The sequence below is a fragment of the Miscanthus floridulus genome, chromosome 11 (assembly GCF_019320115.1).
Source record: "Miscanthus floridulus cultivar M001 chromosome 11, ASM1932011v1, whole genome shotgun sequence".
NCBI classification, from domain to species: Eukaryota; Viridiplantae; Streptophyta; class Magnoliopsida; order Poales; family Poaceae; genus Miscanthus; species Miscanthus floridulus.
This window is the reverse complement of record NC_089590.1, coordinates 67,096,527-67,122,033: the sequence shown is the minus strand read 5'-3', so window position 1 is coordinate 67,122,033 and position 25,507 is coordinate 67,096,527. Positions and strand designations below refer to the sequence as shown.

The 25,507-nt window shown below is 50.3% G+C and overlaps 1 pseudogene; it reads right to left on the bottom strand.

Annotated features, from left to right (window-relative positions):
* LOC136491085 (beta-glucosidase 18-like) overlaps positions 1–25,507 on the bottom strand; it is a 34,126-nt pseudogene that overhangs the window by 917 nt on the left and 7,702 nt on the right.

Sequence of the window (25,507 nt, the reverse complement as noted above, 5' to 3'; positions counted from 1 at the left end):
CCGGAGGGGTTTTCCCCTTCACATCGGAGGGGTTTTCCACGTTAAATCGTATGTCTCCTCTGTGACTTGATTCTTTACTTCATATTCATATACGTCGTTCATAACAAGTGGTATCAGAGCTTTGGTTGCTGTTAGAGTTCATGACGACGTCGATGAAGTTCGATCTCCCGCTGCTGAACTACGACACGCGGTTCTCGCTATGGCAAGTCAAGATGTGGGGGATTCTGGCGTAGACTCATGACTATGATGAGGCGCTGGATAGTTTCGGAAAGAGGAAGGCCAAGTGGACTCCAGAAGAGATCCGCAAGGATCAGAAGGCGCTCGCCCTAATTCAGTTGCATCTTCATAATGATATTTTGCAGGAGTGTCTGAAAGAGAAAACTGCTGCAGAACTATGGCTGAAACTGGAATCGATCTGTATGTCCAAGGATCTAACCAGTAAGATGCAGATGAAGATGAAGCTGTTCACCCTGAAGATGAAGGAGGAGGATTCAGTGATGAGCCACATCGCTGAATTCAAGAAGATCGTCGCCGACCTAGTGTCGATGGAGGTGAAGTATGATGATGAGGACTTAGGTCTTTTACTGCTATGTTCTTTGCCAAATTCGTATGCAAATTTTCGTGACACCATACTTTTGAGCCGTGATGAACTAACCCTAAAGGAAGTTTATGAGGCTCTCCAGTCTAGGGAGAAGATGAGAGGCATGGTGCAGAATGACGGGACGTCGTCCTCCAAGGGTGATGCTTTGCATGTGAGAGACAGAACTGAAAACAGATCCTCCAATGATGGCAACGATGGTAGAAAGAACTACGAAAGGAGAGGCCGTTCAAAGTCCAAGCCGCATGGTAATAAAAAGTTCTGTGTTTATTGCAAGCTGACAAATCATAATGTTGAGGATTGCAGAAAAGTACAGAATAAGAAGAAGAGGAAAAACAAGTCGGCTGGTAAGGTCTCTGTTGCTGCTGCCGCGTCTGATGATGATCCTGGAGATTGTCTGGTAGTATTTGCTGGTTGTGTTGCTGGTCATGATGAATGGATTCTCGATTCCGCATGTTCATTTCATATTTGCACTAACAGAAATTGGTTTAGCTCGTATAAGCCTGTGCAGAAAGGGGATGTTGTGCGGATGGGAGATGATAACCCGTGTGACATTGTGGGGATTGGATCAGTTCAGATCAAGACTGATGATGGCATGACACGCACGCTAAAAAACGTCAGGTATATACCAGGGATGTCCAGAAATCTTATCTCATTGAGCACGCTTGATGCAGAAGGTTACAAATATTCCGGTTCAGATGGCGTTCTGAAGGTATCAAAAGATTCTCTTGTTTGCTTGAAAGGTGATCTTAATTCTGCAAAGTTATATGTCCTTAGAGGGTGTACTTTACCTGGTTCTGATTCCGCTGTTGCTGCTGTTACTAATGATGAACCTAGTAAAACTAACCTTTGGCATATGCGTTTGGGACATATGAGTCACCATGGTATGGCAGAATTGATGAAGAGAAACCTGTTGGATGGCTGCACTTCGAGTAAAATAAAGTTTTATGAGCATTGTATTTTCGGAAAGCATAAAAGGGTACATTTCAACACTTCTGTTCACACCACTAAAGGTACTCTTGATTATGTTCATGCTGATTTATGGGGTCCTTCCTGTAAGTCCTCACTTGGTGGTGCTCGTTACATGCTTACAATTATTGATGATTACTCTAGAAGGGTTTAGCCTTATTTTCTGAAACAGAAAGATGATACTTTTGCTGCTTTTAAGGACTGGAAAGTAATGATAGAAAGGCAAACTGAAAGGAAGGTAAAATTGCTTCATACTGATAATGATGGAGAATTTTGTTCGCGTGAATTTAATGATTGTTGCGGATCGGAAGGCATTGTTAGGCATCACACCATACCCCATACTCCACAACAGAATAGTGTGGCCGAACGCATGAACAGAACCATCATGTCCAAGGCCTGTTGCATGCTGTCTAATGCCAGGATGAGCAAGCATTTTTGGGCTGAAGCTGCTAATACTGCATGTTACTTGATAAAGGTCGCCTTCTATTCCACTAAATAAAAAAACTCCCATTGAGGTATGGTCTGGTACGCCTGCTGATTATTCACAGTTGAAAGTTTTTGGATGCACTGCTTATGCTCATGTTGATAATGGAAAATTAGAGCATAGAGCTGTTAAGTGTCTTTTCCTTGGTTATAGTTCGAGAGTCAAAGACTATAAATTGTGGAATCCTGAAATAGGAAAGACTTTTATGAGCAGGAGTGTTGTTTTCAATGAATCTGTGATGTTTACTGACAGTTTGCCCTCAGATCATGTTCTAGAAAAAGAGCTACAACGTATGCGCATGCAGGTGGAGCATGTTGATGATGATACAGGTGTGTAGGTGGAGCCTGTTGATGAGCATGGTGACCATGATAATGATGTTGCTGAGGATGATGCTCATGATGATGTTCAACAAACTCCTCCTATTTTACAGTTAGAGGAGGATTTACCTATTGCTCAACGCAAGTCAAAAAGGACAATTGCACCTCCTAAGCGTCTTATTGAAGAGTGTAATTTGTCTTACTATGCTTTGAGTTGTGCTGAACAGGTGGAGAATGTTCATGAGCCAGCAACCTATAAAGAAGCTATTCGTTGTGGTGATACTGAGAATTGGATTTCTGCTATGCATGAGGAGATGCAGTCTCTTGAGAAGAACAGTACTTGGGAGATTGTACCTTTGCCTAAGAATAAGAAGACCATCAGCTGCAAATGGATCTTCAAGAGAAAGGAGGGTTTATCTCCAAGCGAGCCTCCAAAGTATAAGGCAAGGTTAGTTGCTAAAGGCTACAGTCAAATTCCGGGTGTTGACTACAATGATGTGTTCTCTCCAGTGGTAAAACACAGTTCAAATCGTACTTTCCTTAGTATTGTTGCTTCACATGATCTTGAGCTTGAGCAGTTAGATGTGAAGACTGCGTTTTTGCATGGAGAGCTTGAGGATGACATATACATGGACCAACCAGAAGGGTTCATAGTGCCTGGCAAGGAAAAATATATGTGCAAGTTGAAGAGATCCTTGTATGGTTTGAAACAGTCCCCTCGTCAGTGGAACAAGAGGTTTGATTCATTTATGTTAGCACACAGTTTTAAAAGATCTAAGTATGATAGCTGTGTTTACATCAAGCATGTTAATGGATCACCTATATATTTGTTGTTATATGTTGATGATATGCTGATTGCTGCCAAGAGTAAGATTGAAATCACTAAGTTAAAGAAGCTATTGAGTAGTGGTTTTGATATGAAAGATCTTGGTAGTGCTAAGAAAATTCTTGGTATGGAAATTAGTAGAGACAGAAAATCTAGTTTGCTATTTCTTAGTCAACAAAATTATATCAAGAAAGTTCTTCAGCGTTTCAATATGCAAAATACTAAGGCTGTTAGTACCCCTATTGCACCTCACTTTAAGTTGTCAGCTGCTCAGTGTCCTACTACAGATGCAGAGATTGAATACATGTCAAGGGTTCCTTATTCTAGTGCTGTTGGGTCTTTGATGTATGCCATGGTTTGCTCTCGTCCAGATTTGTCATATGCTATGAGTCTTGTTAGTAGATATATGTCTAATCCTGGCAAAGAACATTGGAGGGCAGTTTAGTGGATTTTCAGGTACATCAGAGGCACAGTAGATTCCTGTTTAAAGTTTGGAAGAACTGATAAGGGTCTTATTGGCTATGTGGATTCTGATTATGCTGCTGATCTGGACAGGCGAAGATCACTTACAGGTTATGTGTTTACTGTTGGCAGTTGTGCTGTGAGTTGGAGGGCTACTTTACAGTCAGTTGTTGCTTTGTCTACTACTGAAGCAGAATATATGGCTATTTGTGAAGCGTGCAAAGAACTAATTTGGCTGAAAGGTTTGTACGCTGAGCTTTGTAGAGTTGAATCTTACATAAGTTTGCACTGTGACAGTCAAAGTGCAATTTACTTCACTAAAGATCAGATGTTCCATGAGAGAACTAAGCACATAGATATCAAGTATCATTTTGTGCGTGATGTGATTGAAGAAGGTAAGCTGAAGGTATGCAAGATTAGTACTCATGATAATCCTGCTGATATGATGACAAAGCATGTTCATGTTGCTAAGTTTGAGCTATGCTCAAGCTTAGTTGGTTTAATTGGATAGTCAAGAGACTATTGTTGGCACCAGTGGTTTTCTATCTTTGTTATGTTCAGGATGAAGGGTTGATTTATGATACAAGATAAATTTGTCTCAAGGTGGAGTTTGTTGGAGTTGTTCCATATTCACTCCAGGATATAAGCCGGGCTTCAGACGGAGCGAAGCGGAGGCCCCTCGCCCCTATGCTCGGGGGGTGCGGGGGGCGGAGCCCCCTCGCGGTACGGTACGGTATATACACCATTGCTAGGGTTTCATGGAGATATGATTCTCTTGTAAGCCGCTATAGGCGTATAACCCAAAACTCTTGAGATAGTGAGATTGTTGCTGGCTGGTGCCCGTGGTTTTTCCCCTTCACATCGGAAGGGTTTTCCACGTTAAATCGTGTGTCTCCTCTGTGGCTTGATTCTTTACTTCATATTCCTATACGTCGTTCATAACACTTGTAACCCAGCTTCCTCCTCTCCTCCGGCGAGAAGGTCGGCAGCTTGGAGCCCAGGAGCAGTCGCATCTCCGGAGGGTAGTCGCCGTAGATTATCGGATCAAGAAACCTGTAGCAACATAATAATCAAGCTTGTGTTTTGCATTGGGTGATCTGATCTATAGACTGTTATTTACCATGGAACGCTGAAGGCCAGTGCCCGTTCAGTCGCCATCCGGTCCACTGGTGTGTCCGTCAGTGGAACGAACCAGAAGGCGGCCATCACAATGCCAATCATGCCCTTCTGCCTTCTCTGCGGCAGGGTTCAACCAAAAAAACAGGGAGGTTGAGTACGTTGTAAAGTTGTGGCGATCATCATATGTCTGGCTAATCAAATAGATACCTGGTACTTCCTCTTGTAGATCTCGACGGCGGTGGCGTGGGCCAGGACGACGTTGTGCGTGGCGACGTAGGGCTCGGCGTCGGAGTTTCCCTGGGCGCAGTTGCCGAACGACGGCGAGCAGCGCCCCGGCGGGTAGGTGCCGAGCATGTAGCCCTTGGTCACGGCGACGTTGGGCTCGTTGAAGGTGGCCCAGTGCTTGACGCGGTCGCCGAACGCCGCGAAGCACACGTCCGCCAGCCGTAGCCGAAGTCGAGCCGCACCTCGGCGCTGAGCCACGCGCCGTACCTGTCCACCAGCTCTTGCGGGATGTCGTAGTGGGTCAGCATCACGAATGGCTCCATTCCTGTACGTGCTCCATGGACCCAGCAGCAAAAAACAAACATGTAACGTTGGGATCCAGTCCTCTGCGACGAGAAAGTACATGGCTGCTGAATTACGTACATAGGGGCGATACCTTTGAGCAGAAGAGAATCGATGAGTCTGTTGTAGAACGCGATGCCTGCTGGGTTGACTTTGCCGAATCTTCCTTCTACACTCGGGAGGTGAAACATTTTTCGGGGGCTGAGAAGGTCATGCAAAGATTCCAAGTTTTGAAGCATAGAACTAGCTAGATTAATAACTCGCTTGGAAGAATTCTGGCCCATGATATCGAGAATCAGGAGGCGTTCGTGCCGAGGGAGTGCATGAGCTCAATGTCATCCTGTGATGAATGAATCAAAGATTGGGGGCAGTTCAGGTTTATCCAAAAAGAAAAGTTAACTTTTAGTATGATATTGAATTTTTTTACAATGGTTGGGGGAAATTTCATATTTGTAATAACACTTGACCTCGTAACGATGATAGTGATCATCCGCAATATATCCGGTGCTTCCATCTTTGATTCTTCCTGAAACACATTACTACCACTGCGTCACATGTATGTGGAAGTATTTCAATTAACAGAGTGTACAACGGTAGTTTTCAGCTTAACAGAGTGGTAGTAGTTCTGCTCTCACTTTAAGAATGTGTACTTGATGATTTACCTGGTGTATGAGTGAAGACATCCCAGTTGCTTAAGCTCTTGTTGCCCTCGAGGTACGCACCTTCGATCTACAAGTGAAAAGACTAAAGGGAGGATGGAGTGCCTCTGGGCCGAAGCTCTCGACCCGGGCGACTCAGCGGCGACGCCCCTCGCGCAGCCGCCGCCGCCGCCGCCGCCGTCTGCCCAGACCCCTCCGCCACCTTCACCCTCTGAGCCCAACCCCCTCTCTTCCACCACCCCAGCTACGCCGTCATTGCCTGAGGTGCCCCCGTCGCCTTGTCCTGTGCAACCTGACGTCGTCCCTCCCCGTGCTGCGTTCAAGTCTGCCGCTCAGGCTCCCGCCGGGAGGCCGGGCCACCGCTTCCAGGAGCTGCTTCTCCGCGACTTCTACTCCACGGCAGCGCCATTGTTGCTGGGAGTCCCTCTCCCCAAGCCAGGTACTCTCTGGCTTACACCCTCCTTCTCCTCCGCCCCCACCACCCTCAACTCCAACCAGGTCTCCAATATTCTCTCCTTCTGCTTGACGTCCCCTCCAGTGGTCTTGAAAGCACGATCCATTCGCCCGTTCTTGTTCCACGTGTTAGTCGCGTCCGAGAATGTCGCTCGTTTCATTGCGCTGCGTGGTCACCTTCGTTTGGGATCCATGGAGGTCGACGTCCATGGCGACGAAGCGCGTGCGGCGGCCGCGGCCGATCGTTTGGCTGGGCCCGCCTTCAATGCGCCCCAACGGTCCCCCACTGTAACCCTCTCACATCCGGTTGCTTCGCTGGCTAAGTCTGGGGGACAGAGCATTCATGCCAGGGCAGCCCAAAACGAGTCGTCGCGGCGCCCTTACCTGCTTAAGCTGTGCACGCCCGGCTCCCCTTCTCTCCCCCCCTTTGCTCCCTCTCCCGATGCACGCCACGTCAGGCGGCGCGGCTGACAATGGCGACCCCTGCATTTACCGTGCCAACAACCTTGCACTGTGCGGCGCACCGAGGCCCGTCCAGCCGGCCTCCTTCCTCCAGGCGGTGTTAAAGCCGCCTCAACCTACTCCCATCACAGCGCCTAGACGCTTCCGTGCTAGCCCCAACGCTTGTTACCGCTGCCTCGCCGTCGACCATCACGTCAAGGACTACCGTGACCCTGTCCGGTGTCGGCGCTGTGGTGGTTACGGCCACATGGTTCGCAACTGCAGAACTCCGCGCTCGGCGCGCCTGCGTTGGGCGGTCAAACGCTCCCCGCGCAACCCCGGGTCGCCGCTTCCTGCTTCGCACGGGGTGGCGAGGCATGTCCCTGTCGTCCTGTATGTTCCCTCTCGCCCCGCGTCGCCGCCTCCCTCCTCCTCGGTCCTCCAGTCCCCCACCGTTCACCCCATCAACCGTGTAGCCTCCTCTAGCGCCAACCCACCAGCACCCCTGTTACCACCCACGGCACCGCCTCCCCGCGAGCCCGCGAGTGCGCCGGACACCCCTCTCCCGTGGTTCGGCCCTGTGCGTCCCCCTGCCCGGGACCTGCCCCGCCCCTTCGGCAACCTGCGGCTCATCCCTGGCTTCCCGAGCTTCGACTCGTTCTTCTACGGCCTGGTGCGCCCTTTCCCGCTTGCACCGCTGCCGCGCCTCCCGGTCATCCTCCCGTCGACGGTGCTGGAGCCGTGGGACCCGGTGCCCTCCATGGCTCTCTGCTCCTATCTGCTCCTCGCTCTCCCCTGGCACGACGTCGACAACACTACGCCCGCGCCGCCGCCGTCCCCGGCGGTCCAGCACCTCCAGCCGCGCCGCTGTCGTCGCCCGGTCGGGCGCCCGGGTCCTTCTGGTGCCCCTGAAGCCTCCTCGGGCCTACCGGTTGCTCCTGATCGCCTGCCGCAGCCTCGCCGCGGTCGTGCTCCTGCTGGGCGCCAACCTCAGCGTGCTAGCTCCAGGCTTGCTGCTCGGGAGTCTGGCTCCTTCATCGACATGACCACAAAGGCGGTCAACAGGAAGGCTCTTCGGGAGAACCTTGTACTCTGCTCTTCTGAGCTCAAGGTGCAGGTCTCTGCCTGCCGCATCCTCAAGAAGAAGAATCCTCTGATGGCGCTCGACCTCTCCTATCTGGCCAAGGCCGCGTGTCTTGACGGCCCCAGCAGGCGTGCTGTTGCGGTGGCGGCGGCCACCGGTCGCTACCCATGATCGACGCTGCGCCTGCGGCTCAGCTGGTTGGCATTGCCACTGCCTTTACCGGTCATCGCGGTTCTCCGTCGCCGTCCTTTTTTCTTAGGCCTTTGAACCTTGATGTGTTAGTTTCTGTTCGTTCGTGCAATGTCCTCTCGCCGTCTATTTTGTCTCTCAGGAACTCGTTGCTGCCTTCAGCGGGCATTGGTTGTTTCAGTCTGAATCCATGAATCGTTCGTATCGCAACTTTGTGGTGCTCTCCTAGAATGTGCGTGGCCTCGGCCAGTCTGACAAACGCGTGGTTGTCAAAGACAACATCGACAAGAACCACCCACAGCTTGTCTGCCTCCAGGAAACCAAGCTTAACGTCGTAGACAGTTTCTGCTTTCGCTCGTTCATGCCCCCCAACCTCGATGCCTTCCGTGCTAAACCGGCCAATGATACTCGTGGTGGGCTGGTTACTGCCTGGTGCTCCAGCCTCTTCACCCGGGTTCACCATGACTTCTCGGCGTACACTATAACTGTGGTCCTACAGTCAACCACTTTTGACCTTCGCCTTGCCCTGACTAACGTGTATGGCCCTGCAGACCATGCTTTCACCGATCAGTTCCTTAGCGACTTGAGCAACGTTGCCAGCACCATTAACGACCCCTGGATAATTATTGGGGATTTCAACCTCACTCGGGCACCATCGGATAAGAATACGACTTCATTTAACTCTAGCTTAGCCTCCAGGTTCAACCAAATGATTGATGACCTGCAGCTGATCGAGCTGTCGCTCTTAGACCGACTGTTCACCTAGACAAACAAAAGGGCTGAGCCAACACTCGCTAGACTGGATCGTGCTTTCTTTACCACAGAGTTCGGAAACGTCTTTCCTAGCTCCACTCTCACCTCCGGCCACCGTCCAACCTCTGATCATACTCCAATCCTTGCCTCCATCCAAACTAATATTCCTAAGCCCAACATTTTTAGACTGGAGAGGTCTTGGCTCCTGGACCCCTCCTTCCTACACTCTGTTCTCCCTTCTTGGCAGTCTGTCTCTCGCACTGGGGATGCTGCTCGTGTCATGGTTGCACAGGTCAAGGCAGCTCGGCTAGCATCAAAGGTTTGGCTGCGTAAGCATCGCTCCCCCCATTCATATACCATAATTGCTACTTCCTCATTTGCTTATTTGACTACTTGGAAGAATTCAGATCACTCTCTCTAGGTGAACATTGTCTCAGGGACCAGTGCTCAAACCGGTTGTAGCTATTCCTCAGCCAGAAAGTGGCTTACTGGAAGCAGCAGGGAAAAATGAAAAGCCTCAAGGAAGGTGACGCCAACACCAAATTCTTCCACGCTCGTGCATCTTGCCGCTAAAGAATGAACCGGATTGCGGCAATAACTGTGGATGGCACAGTTCTGGTCAATCATGCGGCGAAGTCTGAGGCCATGACCAATTACTACACCAGCATCCTTGGTGTGGCTGATGACACGAGATGGAATTTTGATGTGGCAACACTCTACCCTGTGACGCATGCTGCTGCTCTGGCCGACCTGGTGGCTCCTTTCTCTGAAGGTGAAGCTCTCAATGCAGTTAAATCAATGAACATCAACAGCGCCCCTGGACCCGATGGATTCGGCCCAGCCTGGTATGTGACTGCTTGGACTGCCATCAAAGACGACATCCTCAGCTTCCTCTTAAGCTTTTACAACGGCACGGTGGATCTAGACTGCATCAATCGGGCATACATTGTTCTGCTGCCCAAATGTCAAGGGGCCATAGCTCCAAAAGATTTTAGGCCGGTCTCTGTCGACAAAATATGGTCGGTAGTCTACCTAGGGGTATGTCCAAGGTAGTAGATTGTCGGCAGACAGATGCGCAAGCCACAAACAAGACGGTGACGCAAGACAGACACGAGGTTTTATCCAGGTTCGGCCGCCAAGAAGGCGTAATACCTACGTCCTGCGTCTGATTTGTATTGCTGTATGTCAATGAGAGATGTTTTTTAGAGGGGTCCCCTACCCGCCTTATATAGTCCGGGGGGCAGGGTTACAGATCTGGAAACTAATCCTAGCCAGTTACAATTGCCATATGTGGCTGGATAAGGATTTCTATTCTAACCGATCAGGATCTTGCTTGATCGCCAAATCTATCTTGACTCCTTACGCGGGACTCCGAACAGGTTGGCTGGGCCGCGCGTCGTCTTTTGGTGGACCGAACCCACTGATCCGGGCCGGCCCAAGCCTAGCCGTAAGGGTATAGGGGTTAATACCCCCACAGCTAGTCCCCGAGCACCATGTATTATGCTGCGACACGCCATTTTAACCTTCTCCGACAAGTAAGGCTTGAGTCCTTGACATCTCTGACCACCGTTGTCGCCGGAGAAGTAGGTTGTCCGAAGAATGTATGGTGCTCTTAAGAAGAAAGAAAAAGATTTCCGTCCTGAGAAGTGTGCCCACTTGTATTTTTGAAAAGAAATGTAAGTGCGTCTTGAAGCCTTGCGTCCTTAATCATCAGAGGCGTAGGGGTCGAAAAACAAATACATTCATCGCAAGGTGAAGTGTGCCCACTTAGTCCCCGAGCCTGGTAGTAGGTGACGCAGGCACGTGGTGTCAGGGTCTAAAAAAGAAATTCCCAGTTAAGTTGAGAACCCAATTGCCATACAGGCAATACGAGATGCACCGGCAGGTGCATCGTACCGATATAGTCCCCGAGCTTGCTGGAAGACGAAGTATGAGCCTTGTAGCAAGGTCTAAATAAATGTCTCAACTATATGTGAGTACAAATCACATGTAGCCGAGGAAAACGATCTTCGAGCACTGGTCGGGACAGTCCCCGAGCACAATAGTAATCCTTAAAATCTATCAAAGCATAGGGGTCGATTAAATAAACACATTCACCGCAAGGTGAAGTATGCCCACTTAGTCCCCGAGCCTGGTGGTAGGTGACGCAGGCACGTGGTGCCAGGGTCTAAAAAAGAATTTTTACTAAAGTTAAGAATCCAATCGTCGTGCAGGCGATACGAGATGCACCGGCAGGTGCATCGTACCGATGTAGTCCCCGAGCTTGCTAGAAGGCGAAGTATGAGCCTTGTAGCAAGGTCTAAATAAATGTCTCTCAACTGTATGTGAGTACAAATCACATGTAGCCGAGGAGAACGATCTCCGAGCAGTGGTCGGGACAGTCCCCGAGCACATTAGTAGTCAGAGCAGTCCCCGAGCACAGCAGTGGTCAGAGCATTCCCTGAGCACGGTAGTGGTCTGGGCAGTCCCCGAGCATTGTAGTGGTTAGGGCATTCTTCGATCATGGCAGTGGTCTGGTCCATCCTTGAGCACAAGACATGCAGTGAAAAAACGAACGCCGCTTGTATTATTATTTGGTGTATTTATTTATCTCTTTACTCTATCAAGTCCAATCTGACACGTCTGGTCAAAAAAGCAGACGGGTATAGCACGTCACTCTGTCTTCTTGCTCTTTCTTGCAAACAGTCGCTTGGCACCTGTATGGAGGTGCGTCAGTGTGGGCCCTCTCACACTACCAACGATGAGGCACGTACACTGGTAACAAAGGGGCGCGTTTATTGGTGTAGATCTTGAGGTTGTGAAAACAACCGTCTGCGGCGCGTGCGCACGTCTCCCAAGAATCTCGGGCGGATGAAACGACGGAGCTCTTGGTTATTTATAGTATAGAACTGGTAAGTTACTTTTTACCGATCCCCATTGTCATTCGCCGCCGCAACCTTCTTCTTCCTCTTGCCGAACCCTATTCCTCCGAAAATCATCACCAATCCCCCCTCCACCGCATCCACCCCTTTAGCAAGGGCAGATTAATGGTGAAGAGAGACGCCCAGAAGAAAGGCGGAGTCATGGCGAAGGAGTGGTGGAAGTCAAGGAGCAATGAGCAGACCATCGAAGACCTCGTCACCATGGGAGTGCTCCACAACAAGGCACTCGCGGGATGGCGTGTGCCGGAAGGAGAAAGCTTCCCCGATCCACAACTAGGTGAGATTGTGGTTTTCGAGGATTTCTTCAAGCGGGGTTTTGGGGTTCCAGTGCACCCTTTCCTTCAGGGGCTCTGCTTGTATTACGAGATTGGGATTTGCAATCTGCATCCTAACTCGATTCTTCTTGTCTCCACCTTCATCCATCTTTGCGAAGCCTATGGTGGCTTCCAGCCCCATTTCGACCTCTTTCACCATCTGTTCTGTTTGCGGAAGAAGGGGAGCGGCGGCTCGAAGATAGCCGGAGGCGTATACCTCAATCTTCATGACGGTATGAAGGCCCAGTACTTGCACTGCCCCTGGAACACCTCACTGGACGAATGGTACAAGAAGTGATTCTACATCCGCGAAGAGCCGAACAGGACCACCCTGTGCGACGTGGGGTTGATTTCGGAGAAGAAGAACAGCTGGTCGGAGAAGCCCGAGCACTTGGAACAGATCGCAGAACTGCTCGGGATGATCCCGTGGGGGAAGCTGGACGGTCCAAGCGTGGTTGGGAACTTCATCAGCCGAAGGATCCAGCCCTACCAGAATAGGGTACATCCTGGCTTCGAATACTAGGGGAGCACAGATCCAACGAGGACTAGAAAAGAGGCGCTTGACAAGACCGAAATCAAGGCCAGGATTAGGGAGCTATTCAACCTAGCCGATCCCAATTATGTCAGGTTAAGCGACATCGAGCACGCCTTCAAGCTGGCCCGACCGCCCCCAAAGGTAAATGATGCTTCCTTGTACCTGTAGAGTTATGTTGTAACAAAAAACCGACTGTGTTGTCGTCTTTATATTTCCTAGAGTAATGGTCGTGACAGGGCAGCAGTGTTTGTGTCTCCACCCCCTGGCGTGGATTGGCCACAAGTTGCCGGCCCAACCGTCCAGACCAGTGCCAGGGCTGAAGACATTGACTGGGTCGTACTCAGTGTTGGAGAGGAGGCAACGGCAAGGGCTGCTGCCAAGCGGCCGGTGGCCAACAAACGTCGTCAGGCCATCTTCCCCCTTTCAGACGACGAAACAGAGGATGCGGACATCTTCCGACTCGTCCCCCGAAAGAGGAGAAGACAAATGGAGCCGACGGAGCAGGGTGGCTCCTCTGTGCCAGCAGGGATCGCATCACCGACCACTGCAACACAGAGGACAAGCAGAGAAAGGGTCGAGCACCAGACCCCGGCGCCAGTCATAGTCGTGGAAAAAGACCCGGTGGAACCCGCCGAGCACGTGGAGCAGGCGCGGTCGAAGAGACGCTCCTTCGCCATGTCATTCCGTGCTTCCAAGCTATAAGTATTTGTAACCTTGATGTAAGCTTATAATTTGTATTGAATAATACTGTCTTCTGAACTTTTCTCTGATACGTTAGGTCGGCGTCCACCGAATATCCCGACCAGCTAGCCGGGTACGGCACAACTTCGGCAGTAATGGCGGAAAAAACTGCCCAGCAGCCAGCCGTAGAGGAACCTATGGAAGAGAACCCACCGGCACCTCAGCAGACGAGCGGCCAGACAATAGTCCCCAAGCAACTGGTCGAGAAGAGAGCCGAGCCAAGTACAAGTGCTCCGAGCACTAACCCTGCTGAGGGGGACACTTCGGCGCCAAGGGGACCAGACCAAGCCGAGGAGCAGCAGCTGGAGTTGGCACAGAGCACGCTGGTCGATGCTATGGCTCGTGGGAAAGCCATAGTGGTCGCAGAGACTATAGACTCCAGACCAGCGCCATGTGAGCGGGTCTTGGACGAATACGCCATGTGGGATTCTGGCTCGAGATGATCCTAACTTTGACAGCGCATCCGCTGCTCGATTTTTGTCCCCGGACCACGTGTATGTATTCGATGCCATAGAACCTGCCTTCCAGTTTTCTGATCGATTTACAGTATGCATCCATCTTTTCATTGGTCGTGTCCCAGTCCTTGTTGAGTTGGTTGATGACCAAAGCAGAGTCTCCGTAGACGTAGAGACGTTTAACGCCAAGCTCAACCGCAATGCGCAAACCATGTAGGCATGCTTCGTACTCGGCGGCATTATTAGATGCTGGGAAATAAATCCTGAGGACGTACCGGAGCTGCTCCTTGGATGGTGACACGAAAAGGACTCCTGCTCCTGCACCGTCAATGTTGAGAGAGCCGTCGAAGTACATTGTCCAATACTCATCGGATCCGGGAGAGGCAGGCGTGCTTAAGTCTGTCCACTCGACGATGAAATCGATGAGTGCCTGAGACTTGATTGTAGTGCGGCTTGCAAACTCCAAGGAAAAGGGGCATAGCTCCATTGCCCATTTGACGATGCACCCATTCGCATCCTTGTTGCTGATGATGTCTCGCAGAGGGTACTCAATCATGACCACCACATGATATCCGTCGAAGTAGTGTTTCAACTTTCGGGATGTTATCAGTATGGCGTAGATCAACTTCTGAATCTATGGGTACCTAGTCTTAGACTCATTGAGTATCTCACTAATGAAATAGATTGGTCGCTATACCTTGTAGACGTGGCCGGGCTCATCTCGCTCGACCACCATGGCCGTGGAGACCACTCGATTAGTAGCCGCACTGTAAAGCAGGAGTGTTTCATCTTCTCTTGGAGCAGTGAGGACCGGAGGTGACGTAAGGTATTGTTTCAGCTGTGTGAAGGCAGCGTCTGCTTCCTTCGACCACTCAAACTTTTCGGATGCTTTGAGTAGTTTAAAGAATGGTAATCATTTTTCGCCTAATCTTGATATGAAACGGCTGAGGGCGGCCATGCATCCAGTAAGCTTCTGAACATCCTTCACCTTTTTGGGTGGCTTCATGTCCAAGACAGCTTTGACTTTCTCTGGGTTAGGGCGTATGCCATCGTGACTGACGACGTTGCCGAGTAGTATGCCAGAAGAAACACCAAAGATGCACTTCTTTGGGTTTAACTTCCACTGGAATGTGTTAAGGGCTACAAAGGTGTGTTCTAGGTTGTCAACAAGGGTATGTGCTTCCTTGGTTTTGACAACTATGTCATCAACATAAGCCTCGACGAGGTCGTCTTTTATCTCGTCTTTGAGGCAAGCTTGTATAGCGCGTTGGTAGGTAGCCTCGGTGTTCTTGAGCCCGAACGACATGGTCGTGTAGCAATAGGCGCCGAAGGGCATGATAAAAGATGTCTTGATCTGGTCATCTTTTTTGAGAGCGATCTGGTGATAACCAGAGTAGCAATCGAGAAAGGAAAGCAGCTCGCAACCGGCGGTTGAATCTACGACCTCGTCTATGCGAGGTAGGCCGAAGGGGTCCTTAGGGCAGTGTTTGTTGAGATTAGTGTAATCAACACACATTCTCCATTCATTATTCTTTTTGCGTACAAGAACCGGGTTGGCTAACCACTCTGGATGATACACTTCTTTGATAAATCCGGCTACCAAAAGCCGTGTAACTTCTACCCTAATCGCCTTCTTTTTGTCACGAGCGAACCGTCGTAGCTTCTGCTTGATAGGTTTGGCCTTGCTGTTGACATTCAAGGAGTGCTCGATTAAGTTCCAAGGTACACCAGGCATGTCAGCAGGTTTCCATGCGAACACATCCACGTTGCTCCTCAAGAACCTGACGAGCGCGTCTTCCTATTTGGGATCCAGGTTGGCCCCGATAAGGACCGTTTTGCTGGGATCACCGTCAACCAGCTGGATCACCTTGTGCTCCTTGGACTTGATGTTCTTGCGTGAAGCCTCGAGCTCCGGGATCTCCAGGTGGTCGGTCGAGGTCTTCTTGGCGTCGAGCATGGTCTCAGCCATGCGAATAGAGAGGTCGTGAGCCTCTGCTATTTTGAAACTATTGTCTTCGCAGGTATAAGCTGCGTACACGTTGCCTCGGAGGGTTAGAACTCCTTTCTCGGTAGGCATCTTGAGCACTAGATACCTGTAATGAGGTATGGCCATGAACTTGGTGAGCGACGGTCGACCAAGAATAGCATGGTAGGTGCCATCGAAGTCAGCGACCACGAAGTTGACGTAGTCGGTGCGGAAGTGGTCCGGGGTCCCAAACTGCACAGGTAGCGTGATCTGCCCGAGAGGTGTAGAGCTCTGTCCAGGGAGAACACCCTAGAACTGTTCCTCGTATGGCTTGAGGTCCGCCTGAGCTATCTTTAGGGCGGGCAGACTGTTCTTGAATAGTATATCGATGGAGCTGCCGCCGTCGATTAGTACTCTGTTGAACTGAACCTTGTTGATACAGGGATCGAGGACCAGGGGAAAATGCCCTAGCTCAGGTATTGCGGCCCATTGGTCCTTTCTGCTGAAGGGGATTTCGTGGTGAGACCACGGAGGGAGCCACGGATCGGTGAGGAGGTTGTCGGTGTTGGCCACGTTCAAGCAAGCGCGGGCGAGCAGCTTGTGTTCTCGTTTGATCTCAATGGACACTTTGCCTCCGATGATGGTGTGTACGCGATCGGTTGGCTTGACGTACTTGTGATGAGGGTCTACATCGTCATCGTCGTTATCCTCGTTGCGCTGTTCCCCTATGTCGTTAGGCTTATCGGATGTATCCGGAGCCTGTTGACGCGTGTAGATAGACTTGAGAACGCGGTAATTCTCCATGGTATGGTTTGACTTAGGATGGAGCTGGCAGGGCCCTTTCAATGCTTTGGCGTAGTCGTCTTCATAGTTACGACATCTGCCACCCTTTTTAACGGTGTTGACCTCGCCGTCGTCTTCCCGAGCACGCTTGCTCCTATAATCATCACGGCGGTTACGCCGCTGATTACGTTGGTCACGGTGGTCGCAGGAGTCGTTGCGCTGGTTGCGGCGGTCAAAATTGTCGTTCTGACCACGGTTGCTGCGGTAGTCGTCGTGGTGTGGGGGGTGGTCGGAGCGTGGAACCCTTGCTGCTTCTTCAATAATTATCTTTTTAGCATCGTCGGCGTCCGCATATTTCTTAGCGGTGGCTAGGAGCGCTGTGACCGATTCAGGTCTCTTGCGGAGGAGCTTGTCCCTTAGGGCGTCTTGGAAGCGGAGGCCAGTGATGAAAGCCTCGATTGCCTCGTTGTCGGAGATTGATGGGACCTTGATGCGCATCTCCGAGAAACGCCGGACGTACTCGCGCAGTGGCTCATCTTTTCGATCTCGAATCCGTTGCAGATCGTATTTGTTGCCTGGTTGTTCACAAGTAGCAATGAAGTTGTCGATGAAGGCTTGCTTGAGCTCCTGCCAAGAGTCAAAGTAGTTCGCCGACAAGCTGACCAGCCATTGGTGACCTGCGTGGCCAACAGCGACTGGGAAGTAGTTAGACATGACGTGCTCATCAACCATGGCTGATCTACACGCAGTTTCGTAGAGCATGACCCATAATTCAGGGTTTTCCTTGCTATCGTACTTCTGAAGTTTCTCGAGCTTGAAATTCTTGGGCCATATGACTTGGCGAAGGTGTGGAGTAAACTGCTTCAAACCCGGCAGGCCATGGGCAGTGTCGTATTCCATACGGCGATAACTTTCGTGGGATGCTTGATTGTTGGCTCTCTAGTTGATGCGAGCGCGCAGATCGCGTCCACCGAGGTAATGGCGGAGATCGTTATTGCCATCACGGCGATCTCGATTGCCATCTAGATTAGCCCTGCAACCATGGTTATCGCGGCGATTGTCGTGGTTGTCTCGGCGGTTATCGTCCCGGACGTCGCGGTGGTTGTCGTCCCGACGACGGTTGTTATCCTGGCCACCATCATGGCCACCGTTTCCGCCTTGACGGTTGTCTGACGGGTTGTTGTTGTGTGAGCCACGTTGGTTGAGTGGCTGTGAGCGACTTGGGTGCTAGCGGCTGTGGCTTGACTCGACTAAGACGGATAGAGCCCGGGCTTGGTTTACAATCTCTGCGGTCTGGGCCATAGCAGCCATTAGATAGGCTTGTATTTCATCGCGAACTGCTTGGGTTTCCGGGGTGTTGGGTAGCCGTTGCATTGTCGCCATGGCGACGGCTACGTTGGCGCTTAGAGTCCTGAAGACCTGTTTGTCCCCCACCCTGTCGAAAGCATCGTTGAGGTCACGTGGCTGGACCCTTATGCGTCGTGCCTCCTGGTCTGCTTCAGCTTCGATTTGTCAGCGATTAAACCGGTCAATATTACGTGCTTTGCGTGCAGTCCTTTCTTGTTCTGTTTCACCAACTGCTGGCGGTTCGTCATTACTGACAACATGGATCAAATCCCCTCGTCTTGGTGGGAAAGACGGGAATTGTGAGAACCCCGGGGCATGGTTTGGGATATCCAGATCGTACTTGACGCCTTCATCTTCGTGATGCTGAAGCTCGGTGTGGACTGATGCATTAGATGCGATGCCAGATGAGGAGCTGGAGTCACCCTCTTGGACTGTGTGGACGGATCCTTCTTGATAATCTTCAACCCGGATCATGTTGACGAAGTTGCGTGGCTTCGGGCGAGGTCGGTGCATAAAACACAGATCCAAGCGGCGTTGTAGGTTGTACGTGTAGCTGGAGGCAGCATTTCGCAGGTCGTAGGGCTGGACCTGGTGGTTCTCCATCGAGGCTTCATACTCAGAGAGTCGGAGACCCGTCGCGAAGGCTGGCCGGCGACGAGCGGAGCGCCCTTCAGGAGTAGATGTGACCACGAGATCTGTACCGAGTCGTGCAGGACGACTGGTCCGAGCTGGTCGGGTAGATCTATTGTGGGGAGCAGTTACCTGCTCATTAGGTTGACTTTGAATCGTACTTACCAGAGCTAGGGTTTCAGCGAGTTTGGTGCCGACCCGATCGATGGAGTCGAGCAGGTCAGTGTTGTCGATCTGCTTCCCTTTATAGCGGGGAAGCGGATGACGAGTTGTCGGCGTGGCTGAAGATGATGTAGGCATGGTCGGAGCCAGATGTACCGTGGTCAGAGCCAGATCCATCGTGGTCGGAGCCGTATCCATCGTGGTCGGAGCCGTATCCACCGTGGTCGGAGCCGTATCTGCCGTGGTCGGAGCCATAGCCGATGCAGGTGAAGCAGTGGTCGACGCAGACTGAATCCACGCCTCCTTCGGGGTCATGGCGATGAAGTCGTTGGAGCCGGTGGTCCAGGTGATCTGGCCAACCGTGAACGTGAGGCCGTTCGGCGTAGCCATGGAGCCGGAGATGATGACCATCTTGTTTGCTTGGAGAGCAGTACGCACACCCCCTACCTGGCGCGCCACTGTCGACAAAATATGGTCAGCAGTCTACCTAGGGGTATGCCCAAGGTAGTAGATTGTCGGTAGACAGATGCGCAAGCCACAAACAAGACAGTGACGCAAGACAGACACGAGGTTTTATCCAGGTTCGGCCGCCAAGAAGGCGTAATACCTACGTCCTGCGTCTGATTTGTATTGCTGTATGTCAATGAGAGATGTTTTTTAGAGGGGTCCCCTGCCCGCCTTATATAGTCCGGGGGGCAGGGTTATAGATCTGGAAACTAATCCTAGCCAGTTACAATTGCCATATGTGGCCGGATAAGGATTTCTATTCTAACCGACCAGGATCTTGCTTGATCGCCAAATCTGTCTTGACTCCTTACGCGGGACTCCGAACAGGTTGGCCGAGCCGCGCGTCGTCTTTTGGTGGACCGAACCCACTGATCCGGGCTGGCCCAAGCCTAGCCGTAAGGGTATAGGGGTTAATACCCCCATAGTCTCCCTCCAGAATTGCCCGGTCAAGATTATCACCAAGATTCTTACCACCAGGCTGCAAAGGCACATTCAGCAGTTGATTGACATTGACCAGACCGGTTTTATCAAAGGCAGATCAATTTCAGAGAACTTTGTTTATGCAACAGAGCTCGTCCAATACTGCCACCGCAAAAAGTGTCCCACTTTGGTACTCAAATTAGACTTCGCCAAGGCTTTTGACTCTGTTAGTTGGGACAGCTTGCTCGCAATTTTACATGCCAGGGGGTTCCCACCAATGTGGATTCAATGGATGACCCAATTGTTCACCACCTCTCATTCCTCGGTCCTAATCAATGGCTGTCCAGGAAGATGGATCAAGTGCAGAAGGGGGCTGCGGCAAGGTGATGCACTGTCCCCATACCTCTTTCTTCTGGTGGCTGATGTCTTACAGCAGCTGATCAAACAAGACTCGAGCATTCGTCACCCCTCCATTGACGGTCCATGCCCAGTCTTACAATATGCAGACGACACGCTACTGCTAGTCCGTGCAGAGCTGACTGATGTCAGGAGGCTAAAGACAACATTAGATGACTTTGCACTGGCCACTGGACTTAAGATCAACTTCTCCAAAAGCACTCTGGTGCCCATGCACGTTCCTGAGAACCGCCTTCAGCGCGTTGTGCGTATCCTGCAGTGTCAAAAGGGGTCCTTCCCACAGGTATACCTAGGTTTGCCTCTGTCCAATGTCAAGTTGAATCTCGCCGCTTTCACCCCGCTCATCTCCAAAGTGGACCGTCAGCTTGCTGGGTGGCAGTCAGCCCTCCTGAACCACCAAGGGCGGCTTGTCCTCATCAATTCGGCACTTGACGGTCTTGCAACCTATATGATGCAAGCTGTGGCCCTCCCACCGGGAGTGATCGCGGCCATTGACAAGAAACGGCGTGCCTTCCTCTGGGTTGGAACAGATAAGACCTCAGGAAGCAAATGCCTAGTACGATGGGAGGTTGCCCAGAAGCCAAAAGTTGAAGGAGGATTGGGGGTGCGCGATCTGGCTACACAGAACGCCTGCCTCCTCCTTAAACTGCTACACCGCCTACACCATCCAGAAGAGTCAGCATGGGCAGCATGGGCACGGCAACACACAGACCTATCAACATTGGAGGGGGCCAATGACGGTAACCACTGGGATGGCCTGAAATCTCTACTACCAGCATACAGATGTATAACCAAGGTCGTCATTGGAGATGGTGCATCTACGACGTTCTGGTGGGATTCATGGACAGAGGGCACCACGCTGGCACTCAAATTTCCCTGCCTACTCAGTCACTGCACTCAGCCAAATGTTTCAGTCAGGGAAGTATGCATTCGCGGCCTTGCGACCATCCTGGTGCCGCGACTCTCTCCCCAGGCATGCAGCGAGAAGGCTGAGGTCGAGGCTATCATCGCTTCCATCAACCTACAACAACAGCCAGACGAACACTCCAGCAAGTTTACTTGCACGGCGAACAGGCTGGACACCGGCAGCATATACCGTGTCTCGACACACTCCGGACAAGTCAGTATGATCGACAACTTCGTCTGGAAAAGCCGTGCTCCCCCCCGGGTTCGGTTCTTCGGTTGGTTGCTGCTCCATGAAAGAATTCAGTGCCGAGCAAACCTCCACAACAAGCATGTCCTGGATGACGACATTTGCGAACTCTGCGGCCAATCCGCTGAGACATGTGACCATCTCATCTTCCAGTGCACGGTCGCTAGATCTTTCTGGAACCACCTTGGATGGAGAGACCTGCCTATCCCTCCTGTCAACAGGCTCTGGGAATTGCCCAGGCCGGTTGAGGTGCCATCAAAGCTCTTTTCTACAATGAGTCTCCTCTGTTGCTGGCAAGTTTGGAACCATAGGCACGACGTCGTCTTCCGTCAGCAACAGCCTTGCCTTCGGCGCCTGCTTGCTACTGCCAAGGAAGCATGTCGCCTCTGGAGCTGCCGCCTAAAAGTCGAAGATTGATGGATAGTTGACAAGTGGTGCGCAATGTTTGTAATGAACTAAGCTCTCCTACCTCCTCATTTGTAATCTAAATATGACTACGGGTCCTCGACCCTGTAGGTGCCTTGGCACCCTCCATCCACCGGCTCGCCGGAATCAATGGAAAATCCATTCAGGTGGGGCTCTCACCCCTCCGGTGATGTCTTAAAAAAAACAAGTGAAAAGACAGTCATACAGCTATAGCTCTTCATGTTGAATAAATGGTCTTTCGTTTACTGTCTTTGACTTCAATTAAGAATGAACCTAAAATACGGTTAAATTCTACATTATATGTGTATAAGGTAACTAGTTTGGACTAATGTTTCTTCTTTATTTAAAGAAAGGCATCCAAAAGCACCAAAGCACATCCTGCGGCAACGCAAGTCCTTGGGCCTGTAATCAGGTGAAGCTCAATAGGGCATTAACAAGCATCGCAGCCCTGCAAATAGGTTAGCCGCCTCATTTTCTCGTGACAGGAAGACAGAACGATGTGTATGTATATATGGTCGATGTGAATGCGATTCTTCCTATGTTATGCACTTATTTCTCATCTGAATAACTGAAGAGACAACGAGCAGTGAAAACCAACCGCAAGTTTTTTCTTGCCTGTTCGGCTGAACTACTTCCAGCTTTTTCAGTTTTTTTGAACTTATTGTCTCTCACAGAATAATCATCCGAAATCATACAAAACCTTACCAGCGAACACCCCAGGATCGGAGTCGGAGGCCAATGCCCAACTAACCGCCTGCGGGCGTGTGCATGCGCTCGGCAACAGAGATGGAGACAAATGAAATGATTAGAGGCGGAGAGGCAGCTAGCTAAATTGAGTCGATGGATCACCTGGTACGAGGAGGTGGCGGTGCCGAAGAGGAAAGACGCCCGGAAGTCGCTCCGGCGGACCGCCGCCGTGGCCCACGGGAGATCAACAAGCAGCCACAGGAGCGAAGCGCCGGCGAGCAAGAGCCGCCACGCACTGGCCCTGGGCCAGCTACCGGCCGCCATGCCGGCGTGCATGCACACACTATACTTTCCCTTGTCTGTTTACTTGGCTTCTTGAATAATTAGGGATGAAAACGGTCGAAAACGGTCGGAAAACCTCTCAATCGTTTTCTACTTCTACATTTGAATACGAAAACAAAAACGAAAGCGGTAAAGCCGGACACGAAAACAAACACGAACTTACGGAATATCAAAATTTTCAAAAACGAATTAATTCGAGCGGAATTATGTCGAACACGGTCGGTATACGAAAAATCAATACGGAATATTGACCCGTAGGACCAAGTGTATAACAATTAACAAGTACATAATAATTAACAAGTCCTACAACTTTCTTAAAAAGTATCTCCATTCGACACGATATAAGGAAGATATGATTTTTTAAGGCAACAAGCGCTTGTACGCGATTAATATATCGTTGACTTTGTTTAATTTTTTTGAACATCTTCAAGACATCAAATGAAAAAACTAAGAACTAGAAAGTTGTAGATCTCGTCGAGAGCTACAATTTTTATATAAAAATCATCTTCATCCGAGATCGTATGAAAAAGATATAATTTTTCTAAGGTTGGACTTGTAGTGGGCCAAATTTGGTTTAAACCGAATTTCGAATTCGGGATATTCCGAATTAAAAGTAGAAAAGTAGAAAATGGTCGAAAAAAATGTCAAAACCGTTTTCGTTCCGATTTCGAATTTGGTGTTCCGAATTTTGAACCAAATTCGAATTTATCCAAAAATACGAATTCGATCAGATTAAATGTAGAAGACGATGCAGTTCGGTATGGGATATTTCTGTACCGTTTTCATCCTTATGAATAATGACGACGTTATTGGCCGAGGTGATGGGTGATCTCAGAAAGGGTTTGCTGGAGAAATAAAGTAGGGTCGTCCGACCTTTTCATGTGATCTCCTCGCCACGCTGATTTCCCCATCCGCTTTTTTTTTTCGGTGCTGGATATATATAGGCTGAGGTGGTCGTGGTGCAAGGAGCAAGAGCGTTGCAGGCTTGTTGTCTTGTGTACTTGCCTTGTTGGGATCGATCCGTAGAAAAAGGTTGGAGGAGATGTGATCCGGCCCACACAGGTAAAAGCGTGAACGCGAGGCCGGCAGCACCTGCTGCTTCATGCTGCATGCAGCATGCACACGGGTCGGGGTGGCGGAAAAGGCGAACCGGGACACAGTAGGATGTAGGCACATTTTACTTTCTGACGTATTGGACGTCGCGTTAGAGGAAGAGAAGAAGAACAGCGAGCCGAGCGCGCACACAAACGGTCTCTAGATGAATTGGATCAATCAAGAATAGTACTCGTTCTAGAGATAGCCGCACGTACACTAGCTTATCCGCTTCTCGATCCTACGTACTTCCTTGACGTCCAGTAGAGAAATGGGTTGCAGTTCCGGTTGGGAACTGACTTTAGTCTCGGTTTCTCAACCGGGGCTATGAATTTGGGATTAAAGGCCCTGGCCTTTAGTCTCGGGTCACATAACCGGGACTAAAGGTTCATCCTCAGGAGAAAAATAAACGAAATTGTAGGAAGACCTCTCTTGCGATGTGTGAGATTCGAATCCAGGACCTCTTTCCTCGCGTATAAACTCCTTACCAATTTAGTTGTACACCACATGTGATAGGGTCCTGGACACTCTCCTTTTGAATTGACCTGTGGGGTACCTTTAGTCCCGGGTGGGAGACCTTTAATCCGGGTTGGTGACACCAACCGGGACTAAAAGGTCATCCTTTAGTCCCGGTTGGTATTACCAGCCGGGACTAAAGGTTGAAGAACCTTTAGTCCGGGTTGGTAACACCAACTGGGACTAAAGGTGGCCTGCTGCAAAAGCGTGTCAGGACAGGGGCCTTTAGTCCCTGTTGGTAGCTCCAACCGGGACTAATTCTTTCTTTACTCTCGGACGCAAAAAAATACCGAGACTAAAGCCTAAAATCGAAGCGGATGAAATGTCATTTCTGTACTAGTGGTCCCAGAAAGAATGTCGTTATGGATACGTCCATGTCAAACTTTCTACACTTTAACTGGGCTTGTAGAAAACGTGTCATTTATATCTTCAAATAAATGTATTATGAAAGTATATTCAACGATCTATTTAATAATATTAATTATACATTATAAATATTAATATTATATATATATATAATTAGTCAAAGTTTAAAAAATGACTTCTTATGAATCGATAACGACCTCTATTTTAGGACGGAGAGTTTTTCATGAACCCTTGTCCATCGTCGTCTTCTTTGGAGGGGCGCAGCACAGATTCTTTCTGTCACCGTTTTCTCACCTGCTCCTGCTGCGACGCGTGTGTTGCGAACTCGCGACGACGATCGCTCAGTGTGGAAGACTGGAAGGTGGATAGCCTCACCCCACCCCAGGAGAGGCTCCCAGAGTCAAGATGAAAAGAAAACTCAGGCGCTGTACCGTGTTTGTACGTACGTGCTGCGTGACGGGTGCGATGAAAGCGGCAGCCACTGATGAGCGCGGATGGATGATGCGGACTGGTCGTCGACTGGATTGCCTCTCCACGTCAAGTCAAGAAGAAAAGCTTCATCCAATCATCCGCAAACAGAGCACGTTTGTAAGATTGTAACCGCGCATGTTCACATGCCTGCGTTTGTTTTGATCCACTAACGCGCACAGTACACGTCTCGGCGTTGTCTGCGTGCTCCATGTTTTCTCCAGGATGATGTTGATGTATGTACACCTAACGTGACTCAGGCCTTGTTTAGATGCCATTCAGTTTTTTCACTCTCTTTCCATTACATTAATTTTTAGTGGTTTGCATGAAGTATTAAA